The 15058-nt window shown below is 39.3% G+C and overlaps 1 long non-coding RNA gene across 1 annotated transcript; it reads left to right on the plus strand.

Moving 5' to 3' along the window:
* Window positions 1-13995: 13995 nt before the first annotated feature.
* Window positions 13996-14687, plus strand: LOC119570652. Its single transcript, XR_005228452.1, has 3 exons — window positions 13996-14072; window positions 14251-14422; window positions 14659-14687. It is a non-coding gene; the product is annotated as an uncharacterized LOC119570652 (long non-coding RNA).
* Window positions 14688-15058: the final 371 nt, after the last annotated feature.

Below are 15058 nucleotides of genomic sequence, written 5' to 3' on the forward strand. Positions count from 1 at the left end.
ATCAAATGGACAGACAAGTACAAAATGCCACCAACAGCATAGGTGCCGTGCCCTTGCACCATGGATAACGGCCACAGAGAGCCATAGCTGGTTTACAAAGCTCTCAAAATATAGTTGATAGTACTCTTCTGGCTAAATATACGAGAAAAAAAATTGTACACAAGGAATTTCCTTTAAAAGAAATTTTTGTGAATGTAAACAAGACTAAATCAAAATTTCGTAAACTCGTCTTTTTCAAAATTTGAGGTAACATAGAAAGAAAGAAAAAAGAGAGAGAGAGAAAAAAAAAAAAAAACGGCAATGTCGGAAACCGAATACCTTAGGGGTCGATAACATTACCTTCCTGTTCATTATGGAAAGTCAATTGCAAAAATATTTGACGCGCACTATCATTTTAACTGTAGTTCCCATTTTTCCCAAACCCAAAAAGTCATTTGTCCCCCTTTTCATATCTGGAGATGCACACCGTGGTTTAAAAAATATGTAATTAATGCACGTACATTTAAATGAAAACCATATATTCCCTTCTGTGTCCCAGCAAAAAGGGAAAGAAAGTGAAAAAAAGATTTCATTTAAAATATTTTTGCTTTTTAATATATATCCGTGGTTTTTCCCAAATTAAAGTATACAGAAAGGGCTAAAAGAAAAAAGGGGAAATTTCCCCACGGGATCTAGGAGTTTTAAAAAGGCCTAAATTTTTCATACGATTATTTGTTTTGGTAATCTGTGGGGCCTTTTGAATGGGGTTTTATTCATTCACTGGTTCAGCTGTTAACCCTTCTAACCCTTCGAACCCGCCCGAACTCGGGCCCGCTTTCTTGGTGGCGAGCTAAGGACTGGTCCAGAAAGGGTTTAACGGGGTTTCCGGACGTTTTTTTTTGGATTAGTTTCCCCCTCCCCCCGAACCCTTTTAAAAAACAGTTTTTCCAAAGCAGCATTAAACTTTGTGTGCATTACGGTAGAGGGGTTTAAAAACGTAAAACGCACCCCGGGAGAGTTACGATGAAAATATGAAGGGGTGTTTTTCGAAAGTTAAAATGTAATGGGCAATCGAAGCCTGGGTAAAAACTTATGGATTCTATTTTCAAGCCCCAATCATCCAACAGGGGGTGGGGTTTGCAATGAATATTGGGGAAGTTAGCATGTCCCTTTTGATCCCGTCTGATAATAATTAAACCCTGATTTTTAGCTTTTTCAGAAACGCTTATTTTTTAAAAAAACTGAAAATTTAAATCTTTTATTTAAAAAAGTGGACGTGTAAACAGTTTTCCCAACAAACGGGGGCCTCTTCCCTTTTACTTCCCCATTTACTTTTTCTTTTTGACCAGTGGTTTTTTGCTGTGGCCCCCCGAAAAAGTGCATAATAAAACTCCCTGGCCCCTTTGTGACTCAAACTTTTTTATGCATTCTTGATTTTTGCATGTGAAGGGTTGAGCTGTAGGAAAAAGAATACTGGGCCCGAGGATGGAATCCAGGGGGTAATTTTTTATAGTAAATCAGTTTTTGTATTGTGGGTTTTTCTTCCCTTTTAAAACAAAACGGAAAGTGGTTTTTTATACAATTTCTTTATTAATATGTGAAAAATGATTATTGTCGTACTTTTAAGGGGAAATAACGTATTAGTTCGATGTTTTAAAAATTTTTATATTTCTCCGTGGGCCCCAAGAAAGTAAACCCCTTTGGCCCCCAGTCGGGAACCCCCCCTTTTCTCTATCCCAAATAAAAGTAAATCCCCGAGGGCCCCCTTGGGGTTTTTTAAAAGGACAAGGGGCCCCGGGTAGACCTGATAACAAAAATCCCCAGGGTAGACGTCCCCGGATATTTTTCAATAGGGAAATATAACCCGTAAAGGGTTTAATGACAGGAGACCACCCATAGAGGGATAGAGTTAAACATTGTAAAAAAGTTTCGTCTGTGGTTTTGGGGGGAAAAGTTCGCATTTTTGAGATTTGGGTCCGAATTTTTTTGGGGTTTTCATTAGAATTTTTTGAATTTTGGTGTGGTGGGCCTTTTAAAATTTACTGTCGTCTGGAGACCCGGGTTTTGGGCGGGGGTTTGTTTGTGTTTTTTTTTATTTTGTTACATTTTTTTTTTGGGGGGTTTTGCCTTTTTTTAATCATAGAGTCCGATGTTTTTTTTTATTCTCCTCCATCAAAAAAGGGATATTGTAAAGTATGTAAATTAAAATTTTTTGTATTATATGTGGGGTTTTTTTTGTAAAAGTGTGTTTTTTTAAAGTAAATGTGTGGGGTTTGGGTTTGTAAATGTGTGTGTGTTGGGGGGATTTAAAAGTGTGTGTGTTGGGGTTTTAGTTAAAAGTGTGTGGTTTGGGATGTAAATGTGTGTGTGTGGGGTTTTATAAATGTGTGTGTGTGGGTATAGTAAAGTGTGTGTGTGGGGAAAGTAAAAAGTTGTTTGTGGGGGGTATAGTTTGGGTGTGTGTGGGTATAGTAAAATTTGTGTGTGTGGGTATAGGGAAAATTTTGGGGGTGTGTGGGTTAAAAAGTAAAAAGTTTGTGGGGTGTGGGTATAGTAATGTGTTTTGTGTGTGGGGGTGGGGATGTAAATGTTTTTTGTGTGGGGGTATAGTAAAAATTTTGTGTTGTGTGGGTAAAAGTAAATGTGTGTGTGTGTGGGTATAGTAAATTTTGTGTGTGTGTGGGTATGGTAAATTTGTGTGTGTGGGTATAGTCAAAATTTTTGTGTGTGTGGGTTAGTCCTTTTTGGGGTGTGTGGGTATATAAATTTTTTGGGGGTTTTTGGGGTTTGAAATGTGTGTGTGTGTGGTTTTAGTAAAAGTGTGTTTGGGTTTTGGGGATGTAAATGTGTGTTGTGTGGGGAATAAAAGTGTGGGGGTGTGTGGGGGATAGTAAATTTTGTGTGTTTTGGGGATGTAAATGTGTGTTTGTGTGGGTATAGTAAATTTTGTGTGGGGGTGGGTAAAAGTAAATGGGGTGTGTTTGTGGGTATAGTAAAAGGGGTGGGGTTTTGTGGGTATAGTAAAAAGTTTTTTGGGGTGTGGGTATAATTTAAAAAGGGGTGTGTTTTTTGGGTAAAGTAAATGTGTTTTGGTTTTTGGGTATGTAAATGTGTGTGGTGTGGGTATAAATAATGTGTGGTTTTGTTGGGGATAGTAAAAAGTGTGTGTGGTTTTGGGGATAGTAAATGTTGTGTTTTGGGTATTGTAAAAGGGTGTTTTGTGTGGGTATGTTGTGTGTGTGTGTGGGTATGTAAAAGTTTTGTGTGTGGGGGGGTATAGTAAATTTTTTGTGTGTGGGTATAGTAAATTTTTGGGGTTTTTGGGGGGTATAGTAAATGTGTGTGTGTGTGGGATAGTAAATGTGTGTGGGGTTTGGGTATAGTAAAAGTGTGTGTTTGGGGATAGTAAAAATTTTGGGGTGGTTTTTTATGTAATGTGTGTGTGTGTGGGTATAGTAATGTGTGTGTGGTGGGATAGGGAAAAAGTTTGTGTGTGGGGGGATATTTAAAAGTTTTTTGGGGGTTGGGGATAGTAAATGTGTGTGTTTTGTGGGGGATAGTAAATTTTGTTTTGGGGTGGGTATAGTAAATTTTGTGTGTGGGGGGGTATAGGAAAAAAGTGTGGTGTGTGTGGGTATAGGAAAAGGGGGGGGTTTGTTGGTATAGTAATGTGGGTGGGTTGGGGAAAAAGTAAATGTGGGTGTGTGGGGGGTATAGTAAAGGGGTGGGGGTGTGGGTATAGTAAAAAGGTGTGTGGTTGGGGGGGTAATAGTAAATGTTTTTGTGTGTGGGGTATAGTAAATGTGTGTGGGGTGTGGGGATAGTAAATGTGTGTGTGGGGTTTTTGGGTGGGGGGGGGGGGGGGTTTTTTTTTTTTTAAAAAAAAATAAATTGTGTTTTGTTGGGTATAGTAAAAGGTGTGTGTGTGGGGATAGTAAATGTGTGTGTGTGGGGGGTATAGTAAATGTGTTGGTGTTTGGGGAAGTAAAGGGGTTTGTGTGTGGGTATGTAAATGTGTGTGTGTTGGGGGAGTAATGTTTTGTGTTTGGGGATAGTAAAATTGTGTGTGTTGGGGAAAAGTAAATGTTGTGTTGTGGGTAAAAGGGAAAAGTGTGGGGGGGGGGGGGTGTGTGTGGGTATAGTAAATGTGTTGTGTGTGGGTATAGTAAAATGTGTGTGTGGGTGGGTATAGTAAATGTGTGTGTTGTGGGTATAGTAAATTTTGTTGTGTGTGGGTATAGGGAAATTTTGTGTGTGTTTTTTATTTAAAAAGTGTGGGGGTTGGGTATGGAAATGTGTGTGTGTTTTGGTATAGTAATTTTGTGTTGGGTGGGGATGTAAAAAGTGTGGGGTGTGTGGGTAAAAGTAAAGTGTGTGTGTGTGGGGGATAGTAAAGTTTTGGTGTGTTTTGGGGATAGTAAATGTGTGTGTGTGTGGGTAAAAGGAAATTTTGGGGTTTTGTGGGTTAGTAAATTTTTGTGGGGGTTTTGGGGAATAAATGTGTGTGTGTGTTTGGGGGTTTGTAAATGTGTTTTGTGTGTGGGTATAGTAAATGTGTGTTGTGTGGGGATAGTAAATTTTGTGTGTGTTTGGGGATAGTAATGTTTTGTGTGTGGGTTTTTAAATTGGGGGGGGTGTTGGGTATAGTAAAGTGTGTGTGTGTGGGTATAGTAAAAAGTGTGTGTGTGTGGGTATAGGGAAAAGTGTGGGTGGGGTGGGTATAGTAAAAGTGTGGTGTGTGGTATAGTAAATGTTGTGGGGTTTTTGGGTATATAAAAGTGTGTGTGTGTTGGGGGATGTAAAAGTTTTGTGTGTGGGTATAGTAATGTGTGTGTGTGTTGGGGATAGTAAAAGTTTTGTGTGTGTGGGGGATATAAATTTTGTGTGGGTGTGGGTATAAATAAATGTGTGTGTGTGGGGGGGTATAGTAAATGGGTGTGTGTGGGTAAGTAATGTGTGTTTTTGTGTGGGTTTTTAGTAAAGGTGTGTGTGTGGGGTATGTAAATGTTTTGTGTTTTGTGGGTATAGAAATTTTGGTGTGGGGTGGGTTTTAGTAAATGTGTGTGTGGTGTGGGTATGTAAAAATTTGTGTGTGTGGGGTATAGTAAAAGTGTGGTGTGTGTGGGTATAGTAAATGTGTGTGTTTTGTGGGTTAAAGTAATGTGTTTTGTTTGGGGGGTATAGAAATGGGGTGGGGTTTTGGGTATAAAAAAAGGGTGTTTTGGGTATGTAAATGTGTGTGTGTGTGGGTAAAAGTAAAATGTGTTTTTTGTGTTGGGTATAGTAATGTGTGTGTGTGTGGGTATAGTAAATGTGGTGTGTGTGGTATAGTAAATGTGTGTGTGTGGGGGGTAAGTAAATTTTGTGGGGTGTGTGGGAAGTAAATGTGTGGTGTTGGGTATTTGTAAAAAGTTTTGTGTTGGGTATAGTAAATGTGGGGTGGTGTGGGTATAGTAAATGTGTGTGTGGGGGGTATGGAAAAGTGTGTGGGTGTGGGGGATAGTAAAGTGTTTGTTTTGTGGGATAGTAAAGTTTTTGTGGTTTTGGGGGATATTTAAAAGTGGTGTGTGTGTATAGTAAAAATTTTGGTGTGTGGGTAAAAGAAATGTTGTGTTGTGGGTTGTAAATTTGGTGTGTTTTGGGGGTAGTAAATGTGTGTGGGGGGGGTAAAAGTAAATTTTGTGTGGGGTGGGGGGTTAGTAAAAGTGTGGGGTGTGTTGGGGAAGTAAAAGTGTGTGGGTGGGGGTATAGTAAATGTGTGTGGTGGGGGGTTTAGTAAATTGTGTGTGTTTGGGTTTTAAAATGTTTGTTGGGGGGGGTATATTAAAAGTGGTGGGGTGTGGGTATAGTAAATGTGTGGTGTTTGGTTTTTTGGGTTGTTTTTGTTTGTGTGTGTGGGTATAGTAAATGTGTGTGTGTGTGGTTTAGTAATGGGGGGTGTGTGGGTTAGTAAAAGTGTGTGTGGGGGGTAAGAAAAATGTGTGTGGGGTGTTGGTTATAGTAATGTGTGTTTGTGTATGTTTTAATTATTCCAAAGTTTATCACAAAAATCCTACCCCGACTTCAGACTGTATTTTTAAAAATAAATAACTTATTGCTTTTTTTAAGACTTTGTTACTTTCTTGGTAGTAGGAGTTCATTTTACTTCATAACTGTTACTAGAACATAAATGGGCAAGAAATTGTAAAAAAAAAAATATTAATGGTATTTTTTATTGTCGCTTTTTACATCTTGGTGTTCTTCTTTTTTCCTTCGTTTTTTTTTTAAATAGATTTACCTTGGTTTTCTCTCTGAAATTTCAAGCGTAACTTTTTCTAAATATGCCGCTTTAAATAACACAGAAAGAACACAAATACCAAAAATCAATAACAAAAAAAAGGGAATCCTTATGGTAGGGCCGTGTGGGGGATTTTTCTAGACTTCATTTCTCCAAGGTTACCGTACAGCCGGGGTGTCTCGGAGTTCTTGTATGGTATTTTTGCTTTGTCGGCTTTTGCTAAGGCCGAATATCGTTCTTTTTGGCCCTGTTCTGAAAAACTGCCGTATTTTAATGTTCCTCTTTCTTTCACTCTTTTTTTTTTTAAATGTGCTTGCCTTTTTTCTGCATGGGAAATTTTTGAGTGGGGGACCTCCGGCGATTTTTTTAATCTCAGTATTGCTATTTGTTTTGTTTGGTTTAGTCCGGGATGATGATCCTCTTCTAGGTCATTAAAAAAATTTTCCCCAGAGATTCTCCTCTCTTTATTATTATCATTATCATTATCATTATCATTATCATTATCATCATTATTAATAATAATAATAATAATAATAATATCATTATTACCTCTACAACTACTATTGCTGCTGCGTTTCCTTCTAAGGTCGTCTTCTCTCGTAATGAATACATGGTTTAGTGTGTACTCCGGGTTATTACCATCGGGTGTTTGGGTTTCTGCCTCTTAAACATCACCCGACTTGTAATTCACACATTTAGTCTGAAAGTTATGCTGAAAGTATGCTGTGCTTTCAGTATTCGTAAGTCTTAGTAGCTACTTTACTACAGTCTCGCTCGCTCTTGAATAGCCTATGAGACATCGGTTTTTGTAGGTTTTACATAATTTGGAAAATTTCCGTTTTAATGCACAGTTCACAAAAATTGGCATTGGTAATAGTAGGTCATTTGCGTATTGCATGCGGGAAAGACTGCAACGCCATGATTAAATAATCAGTTAATTTGTTATTGAATGGATGAGAAATAGGATAATCGTTACTTCCGAATTAATTTGCATTTTAAGTAGAAGAAAAAATAGAAGTACCCCCAGTGTTTGGAATTAATATTTCTTTTGACTTGAGAAAACTACAGATTTTTTTTTTAAATAGAAAAGGAAAAATGAAAGACGTAAGGTGCTTGTGAGATTTATTCCGCTTCCTTTATTGCGGGAATATTTTATTAAGAAGCTTCTTTACTAAACTGATCACTTTAGATGAGTTGCTTCCATCTGTGTTTATCCTTTGCTTGAATTTATCAGTACCTGGATCATCTTGCTAGGAAGAATCATACACAGGCACACACACAGGCACAGGCACACGCACAGGCACACGCACAGGCACAGGCACACGCACAGGCACACGCACAGGCACACGCACAGGCACACGCACAGGCCACACGCACAGGCACACGCACAGGCACACGCACAGGCACACGCACAGGCACACGCACAGGAACACGCACAGGAACAACGCACAGGAACACACACGAATGTACACAGAGAGAAGAGACTATCCGCAGTTGAGATTCAAGAATGTCTCTTCTCTCGGTAAATATCTTCGAGTAAAGTAGGCATTTCTTTTAGTCTATACCAGAGATTCTAAACGTATATATCAGAACTAAACTACTTACTGTTGATAAAGAGTAGATAGAGGATAGGGACACAGCAGCCAAACTCGAAATTCTGCATTCATAATCTCCTGGATGAAACGGCACGAAACACTGGAGGTGGATTATCAGTATCAGAATAAAGTATGGACTTATTTTTTTTAGGCCAAGCTGGGAAGGAATATTCCATTCTATATGTATTCATCTTTTCGAAATTTACCGTTTCGAGGCTGGTTTCTCGGCTTTAGTTTTGTGTTAAAACTAAAGTCAGGAGCCAGCAGAAATATACTCAAGGCTGAAATGCGATGTGCACTCTCTCCTCTGCGGGTTTTTGTTTTAGTTGTAGCTTGTAATAAAACAGTACCTTGATCAGATTTTTTTAAAAGAATAATACCTACATTCCTTATTTCTTGAATAAAATTAATTTGTTGGATCTAAAACACATTGGAAATTCGACATTCCAGAATTTTATTTCCCTTTAACTTCACATAACTGAAGAAGAATGAGGTAAAGATAATGGTGATCTCTCACGCCACTTCCAAAAGGTTGAGAATCACTGCAGCGTGTTTAGCCGTGGGCCGAGACTGACGATTTGCCATGTGTTTTGACTCTCCCTTTCCTTGCAGGTGAACAGAGCATCCTAGGCGAGGATGTTGGGCGGCCTTGGTCCTCGTGATGGCAGCCTGGGTTCCAGTCGCCCCTATTCCTTCGGGGGTTTGGATCCTTCGGAAGTCCTGTTCGAAAACCTGGAAGCTGAGGAGGTATTTCAATTTTGGTGGTTTAGCATTCCGGACGTATGTATGTAATATATTGTATACACTTGTGTCAACACAAATACGCACATATTTATACTTGCTCATACATATTTATACTTGCTCATACTTATTTACACTTGCTTTACATTTTTACCCAACATTTGCACACTTGTACACACACACACACCACACACACACACACACACACACACACGTATGTGCACGGGTATGTAGTGTACTGCAGCGCACGGGTACTACAAACCAGTCTTTTACAGTTGGACACGCTTCTCGACTCTGCCATCGAGAAACCTGCAGAGGGATATCATCGCCATTTACGAAGACCAACTCCGCCTCCACCACGTAATGTGCGAAATCTCCACGGCGCCGAAGGAGCACCGAAGACCTTGCCCTCCTTACCTCGACCAAGAATACTGGCAACAGCTACTACTATGACCTGGACGTAAACAACAGGCAAATTTATGGATTGTAGTCTTGTTGACCGAGTTCTTGTTTCATGAGCCGTTTTTGTCTCTCTCTGTGTTGAAGGATCTGTAAATACGTGTTGACCATCCCTTCATGTTGGATTTGGTATTTGTTTATATAAAAATCCATTGCAAATGTTTCAGTGCTGACAGTCAACAACATCACCGCCCAGATGGACCCTGCACCCTGAACATAAGTGACGTCTTTGCTGTTAATGTGCGGGACATGCCCTTTATATATGGGTAGGTAATCAATTAAGTTTATTGAGGTGAGATAGATAAAACGGGGTGAGCTATACCCACTTACACAGCGGTTGCTGAGGAGACCTTGACAAATCAGTGTATTTGTTTCACCTTGACATATTTCCACTCCGTTTAGTATACTGACGTGCTTGACCAAACCTAGGTTGATAGGCATTTAGTTCATGTAGGCAGTTTAAAGTTATATCTGAATGAATTAATTGTAATCACAACTTAAGACCGATTGATAATCCAGACTATTCTGTTCCTGAGATGCAGTGCGAGTGCACAATATTTTTACCGATTCTCAGACATGTTCTTTATATCTGAAATTATTACTTTTGAGTTATAGTGTGAGAGAAAACTATAAACCTCCATTATAACCACTGTCTCGTTTGGCGCCCTCAGGCGACTGGGGAATGGGTTATGCCACCCAAGCCGAAAAGATGGAACCGCTTTACCTACGAACAGCTGGACCAATAGTCGGGCTGGATGTCGCGGGCGACGTCGGGATCCATGGTGTGTGTAAACCGAATATTTTTAAAGCGGGATCATCCCAATGTTATCGTCGGAAAATGCGTTTCTATCGGTCTATCTCAGAAAATAAAGTCAAAGAAATGAAACCGTCCTTTTCATAATCATTTTACTTTTTTACCTGTTAATTTCCTCAATTTTCCTTCTTCCAAAAATACCCTTTGTCGACCTTCGTTTTTCTGCATTTCCTCCCTCAACTTTCCCTTTTAATTACGACTTCATTTTTTTTTTTTTTCATCCTACTTTTTTTTCTTTTTTCTTTTTAGGATTGCGTTTGCTGCAGAGCGGGTGGGTGGTCAGTGTCGCCAGTCGGAGGGCCACTCGGGGTCAGCTTGTGTCAAGTGCGGCGAGGAATCACAAAACCTCAAGTGTATCGAAGCGGGTAAGAGCGAGATGTCTTGGACAGCCGACTGAAGAAAGATTTTTGTTATCATTCTGTATTCTATGGACCTCTCCTCCTTGCAGCGGAAAATGCGTGGGCAACACGTTCATTTAGTGACCAAACATTAAAGAGTTAGAAAGGAAAGAGCTTACCCCTTTTTCTTAGGACAGACGAACCACCCCATCCGAATGTAACAACAACGTGTCGCCATTGTGGGACATGGCTTCTTCAATGTTTCCTTAATCTTCTTATACTCGGGAGTATTATGAAAAATTCTAAAATTACTATGGTGCAGATGCTCTTACCCTTGGACTTTAAAAAGGCTGTATTTTATCCCACCATGCATCGAACTAATCAGTGGTAAATACATTATAACGAAGAGTTTAAGCAAAATCGCATTTTCAAACCGGAGCATTTATTTGTCGACGCAGCTGTGGGGTTCGAGCACTACAACTCTTACTTCGACGTGGGGGATGGCCTCATGAAGAATGTTATCATAGCCCATGGGAATACCGTGTCGCTGTACAGAGTTGTGAGTTGTTCTCTCGACTGTTTGGTTCGTTGGTTATGGGGGCTAAAGTTAAAATTGCATGGAGTGTTTTTGCTTTTTTTATTGATATGATAGTTAAGTTCACAGGGTTGATTTTTAGACTTATTATTATTCAAAGTTCTCACACATTTTATTAAATCCCTGAGACCTCTTGGCGTTGCTAGAATTGTAAGAAGAGAATCCTATCGCCACATGATATTCAAACCCCTGAAGAGATAACATAATACCCAATCGTCCACTGTCCACAGGGCTTAGATTCGCTGGAAAAGATGAACGAAATGGTAAGCTTGAGCTCTGTGAGCCTTAGCGAGAAAGCCAAAGACCTGGGTTACGGCGAGGTCTACCTGAATCACGGCGGCCGTCACGAGAAGCTCCGATTCCTCGTGGTCTTCTGCGAAACAGCGAACTACACAAAGTCTTCATGATCACCTTTCATACACGGAGCCGTTTTTAGGGTTGGTCGTCTTATCCGTTTTATTAGCTTCTTAGATTTAGTAGTCATTTTGGGCCGTGTTTTTTTTCCCGTTTACATTGCTGTTTTATCACTTATAAAGCTATTCATTTGAAAGCGATGGCAACGCATGTGTATTGGTTTTATATGAAATCCATTTTGTTCTAGTTCTTTCAGTGATAATTTTACTGATATGGAGACCTAAATTTGTACTAATTTACTGATTAGCCAGTAATACCTATAAAAGTATACTGCAAAGCCTGTTTTCCTTTAATGAAATTTACTTTACACACATTTAATATAACCATATGCATACTATTTTAGGAAATATTAGAATCTTTGTTTTTTTTTACCTTCTGATATTTTCTATTTAAGTTAACTTTTGTACCCTTTTTTTTCGATAATCGAGTACGAGTTTATGCCATTCTAAGTGGAACGCCTGTTATTTTTGTGCACCAACAACATTTTTTTCAGTTTTTCTTTAAGTCGAAAACCTTTTTATAATGCCGTTGCAGTTTGTCTACGACCTGGAGTTCCGAAGGTACCGAATGCAGTCGTGGCAAAGCGCACGCGTTTTTATGCTGGGGGTCTTGAACGAAACTAGTCTACACATTCACGAACTTGTGGTAAGGGTCTTTCATCATCATTTTACCCATGATATATCGCAGTTCTGTTTATTTCAAAACTTTATATCTGGCACATTTCCTTTGTGTATCCCATATGTACGTCTTTTTTTATCACACTTAAAATCACGTTCGATAAAGGTAACCGCATATATGATCAAGCGATTCTTTTACGTGCAAGACTGAGCTTAGAGGAAGAGATTATATCGTGGAAGAGTTACCGCGCGGGGGGCCGGGGGACTACCTGTTGCTCGCCTCCCGAAACCCTTCGTCCCCCGTCTTCGTGCAACTGGGGACTTACTATGAGCCATTTGCAGGACCTGTTGCCGGCTGCCGGGATGACCCATTTTAAAGGGATTGTGCCCCTCACTGTGAGTTTTGTAATATTTTTGTTCGAATTTCGCACATTTTGTATTTTTATGAAGAAATAAATGCAGGTAGCTTAAATATAAACAGATAAGGTATCCTGTTAAGTGATAAAGTGCCTCTGAACTTTCCTATTGCTGTTGTATTTTATGCAATCTTTATGCAACCGTGCCAATATGTTTTTTTCAAATTTTTTATCATGACTCTTCTCATCTATTGCTAGTAATTGCCAACTTTTTCACACGCGTACTTTTAAACTGTTAAATCCCATCAATCTATCATTTTCTCCAGTCGGTAAACCTAGCACCCTTCCAGATCCCGCAATTACCAAGGGGAAGTTCTTACTGCTCGCCGGGTCCGGAAGCCAAACGGTCGCTTATGCGTTCAAGGGCCCCAACACGCAAGAGGCGAAGTGTACGCTGCTCTACGACAGCAATTGGACACGGTAAATTTATCATTCCATGTCTGCGTGTTCTTTAAAAAGTGAAAAATTTTTCATGTTTTTTTTTATGTACGTAGATGAATGTATGTATTTTTTTTCATATACTTGTCTCAAAATTTTGTATTTTGTGATCTTTTAAACTTCATTTTTTGTGTGTACACAATCTTCTTTTGAAAGGTTCTCGTCGACGTTAAGGATATTTCCCCCATGAAAGCCTTTTTCCCCTTGTCAGTTGACAGGAGAGACTAGGCCCATTTTTACTAAAAATCGTGTGGATTTTCAGGTCTTTGCCGGAGATTTGGGCGTGGTTGATCAAAAACTGGGGTTTGGGAGCTTGCACTCTCAGAATTCTTCGATGGTAGGTAAAAATTTAAATACTGTATCGTCTTTAGACCCGATGAAATATAAGGGGAATAGAGACCCTATAGTTCTGTGTATATTTGTTTAGTCCCGTATTTGTTAATATTTCCCTTTTTTTCATATTCTATATCGATTGCTATTTGCTTAAACATGTTTTATATGCAGCTTGACAGAACCATCATGACCAGATTTAAAGTTTTTTTGGGGGGGATAACGAGTTAAGTTTGTTAATTTATTGCAGTCGTTTTTGGGATCTTCACCGTGGGTGGTTTTAAATAATGATTTTTTAAATAGGTGATGGGTGAATGGACAAAGAACCCATTATATTGTCTCGGTATCACACAGAACAGGGCTGTTAAACACGCGACCCGCCCGTACATTTGCTATTTCAGTCTTGCATTCGGTCGTTTTTTCATGATTAATTTAGCCAGTCCTTTGTCTTTTAGTTCTTACATTTTTTTATTGTTTTTTTTATATAAAGTAGCTCCCTGGGGTAAATGAGGTTGGCAGCCCTGACATAGAAAGTAATAGAAGAATAATAAATAGATAAACAGAGGAGGAAAGTAAATTTAAGAGATCGGTTAAATTACTAACCGCATCGGTAAAAAAAAACACTTTCAGCTTTATTATTATGTTAGAGTTATGACTGCTGTTCATTTCGTGAAAAAGCGATACTATACTAGGCCTTCTGTACATTAATTTTACCTGCGTTTTCTTAGATGATCTTACCAGGTGAGTCGGCCTCGTCCGCCGTAAGTCTTGATCTCAAGTTGGTTGAAGTTGCAGACCCTGTCAAGTTGCAAACACTCGAAAATGCAACAAACCATTGATGAATTAGAGGTGAGTGGGTTTGAAGTGAGGCGAGGTTGCTAATACATCACAAAATAGAATAATTCTCTCGTGTTTAAACCCCCCCCCTGTTGTTTCCAGGCTTTACACATGAACCAGATATTTTATCATGGATTTGGCGGAGGACCGCTAGCGCACTCTGTGGAGGGCCAGACCGAAATCAGCGGCGAGATCACCATTCGCGACATAAACGTGGATATTGTCAGTATCTTAGCTTCGAGAATGATTATCAAATGACCTTTTTTGTAATTATGATCTAGGAAATTTATTCCTTTTAATGCTAATTTATGATATTACGAAGTTCATCGTGTTCGGGGGAAAAAAACCCTTCCTTGAACACTAATTCGGAATTATACAACAATCGGCAAGTGCATTTCAGAAACTCGAGACCTCAACAATGAGTTCAACCACGATCACCATCCACCGCCAAGACGCCAACGATACTGCAAGAGAACAGATGTATGACGATTACATACAGGAGATCGCGGACGTAGAAAACAGGTTGATTGATTTAGATTCGCAGTTGACGACTCTGAACAACACTCTTGATGGTATGTTTATAAGACGTTTGGTTAAGACTTTGTTACACCTTGAATGTTTGTTCGCTTATGATGTGGATATGTCTCCGTGTTGGAAATTTTTAATTTTCGAGTTAGGGATATGAATTAGTCGTAATAGTGATGTTGATAATGGATGTAATCGATAATATATTGGCTATGTTTTTTATTACGGGTTATCATTCATTCTGTATTTAGTGTAGTGTAATATCTGTTTTTGTGGCCTCCAGATGCAGTAAGTATTCACGGCAGCGAGCGGGGTTGGAGGGTTCAAGACTGTAATGAAAGGGTGTGGGCTTCAGCAGGCAGTCTGTTCGCTCGGGCAGGCAACACTGCAGGACCCTGTAGACGTCTCTGGTGAACACTACCCCCTCACACAGCGCTGCTTAGTATTGTCCGGTTAGTGGACGAGGGATGACTCCTTCGGTGCTTGTGTTTTTGTGTAACAAAATGAAATAGATTTGCTTTTGGTTGTAACTTCCACTTTGTATGTATGGAGTTATTGCATATTTAGCAGCATTTGTCTGGATGAACTTCGGATGTATCAGTCATACAAACCACAACACTTTTGGAAAAAATATTAACTAAAATATGATTTAAAAATTTTAAATTTTATATACTCCTCAGGGT

Source organism: Penaeus monodon, unplaced genomic scaffold, assembly GCF_015228065.2.
Source record: "Penaeus monodon isolate SGIC_2016 unplaced genomic scaffold, NSTDA_Pmon_1 PmonScaffold_3450, whole genome shotgun sequence".
In the NCBI taxonomy this organism is placed as follows: domain Eukaryota; kingdom Metazoa; phylum Arthropoda; class Malacostraca; order Decapoda; family Penaeidae; genus Penaeus; species Penaeus monodon.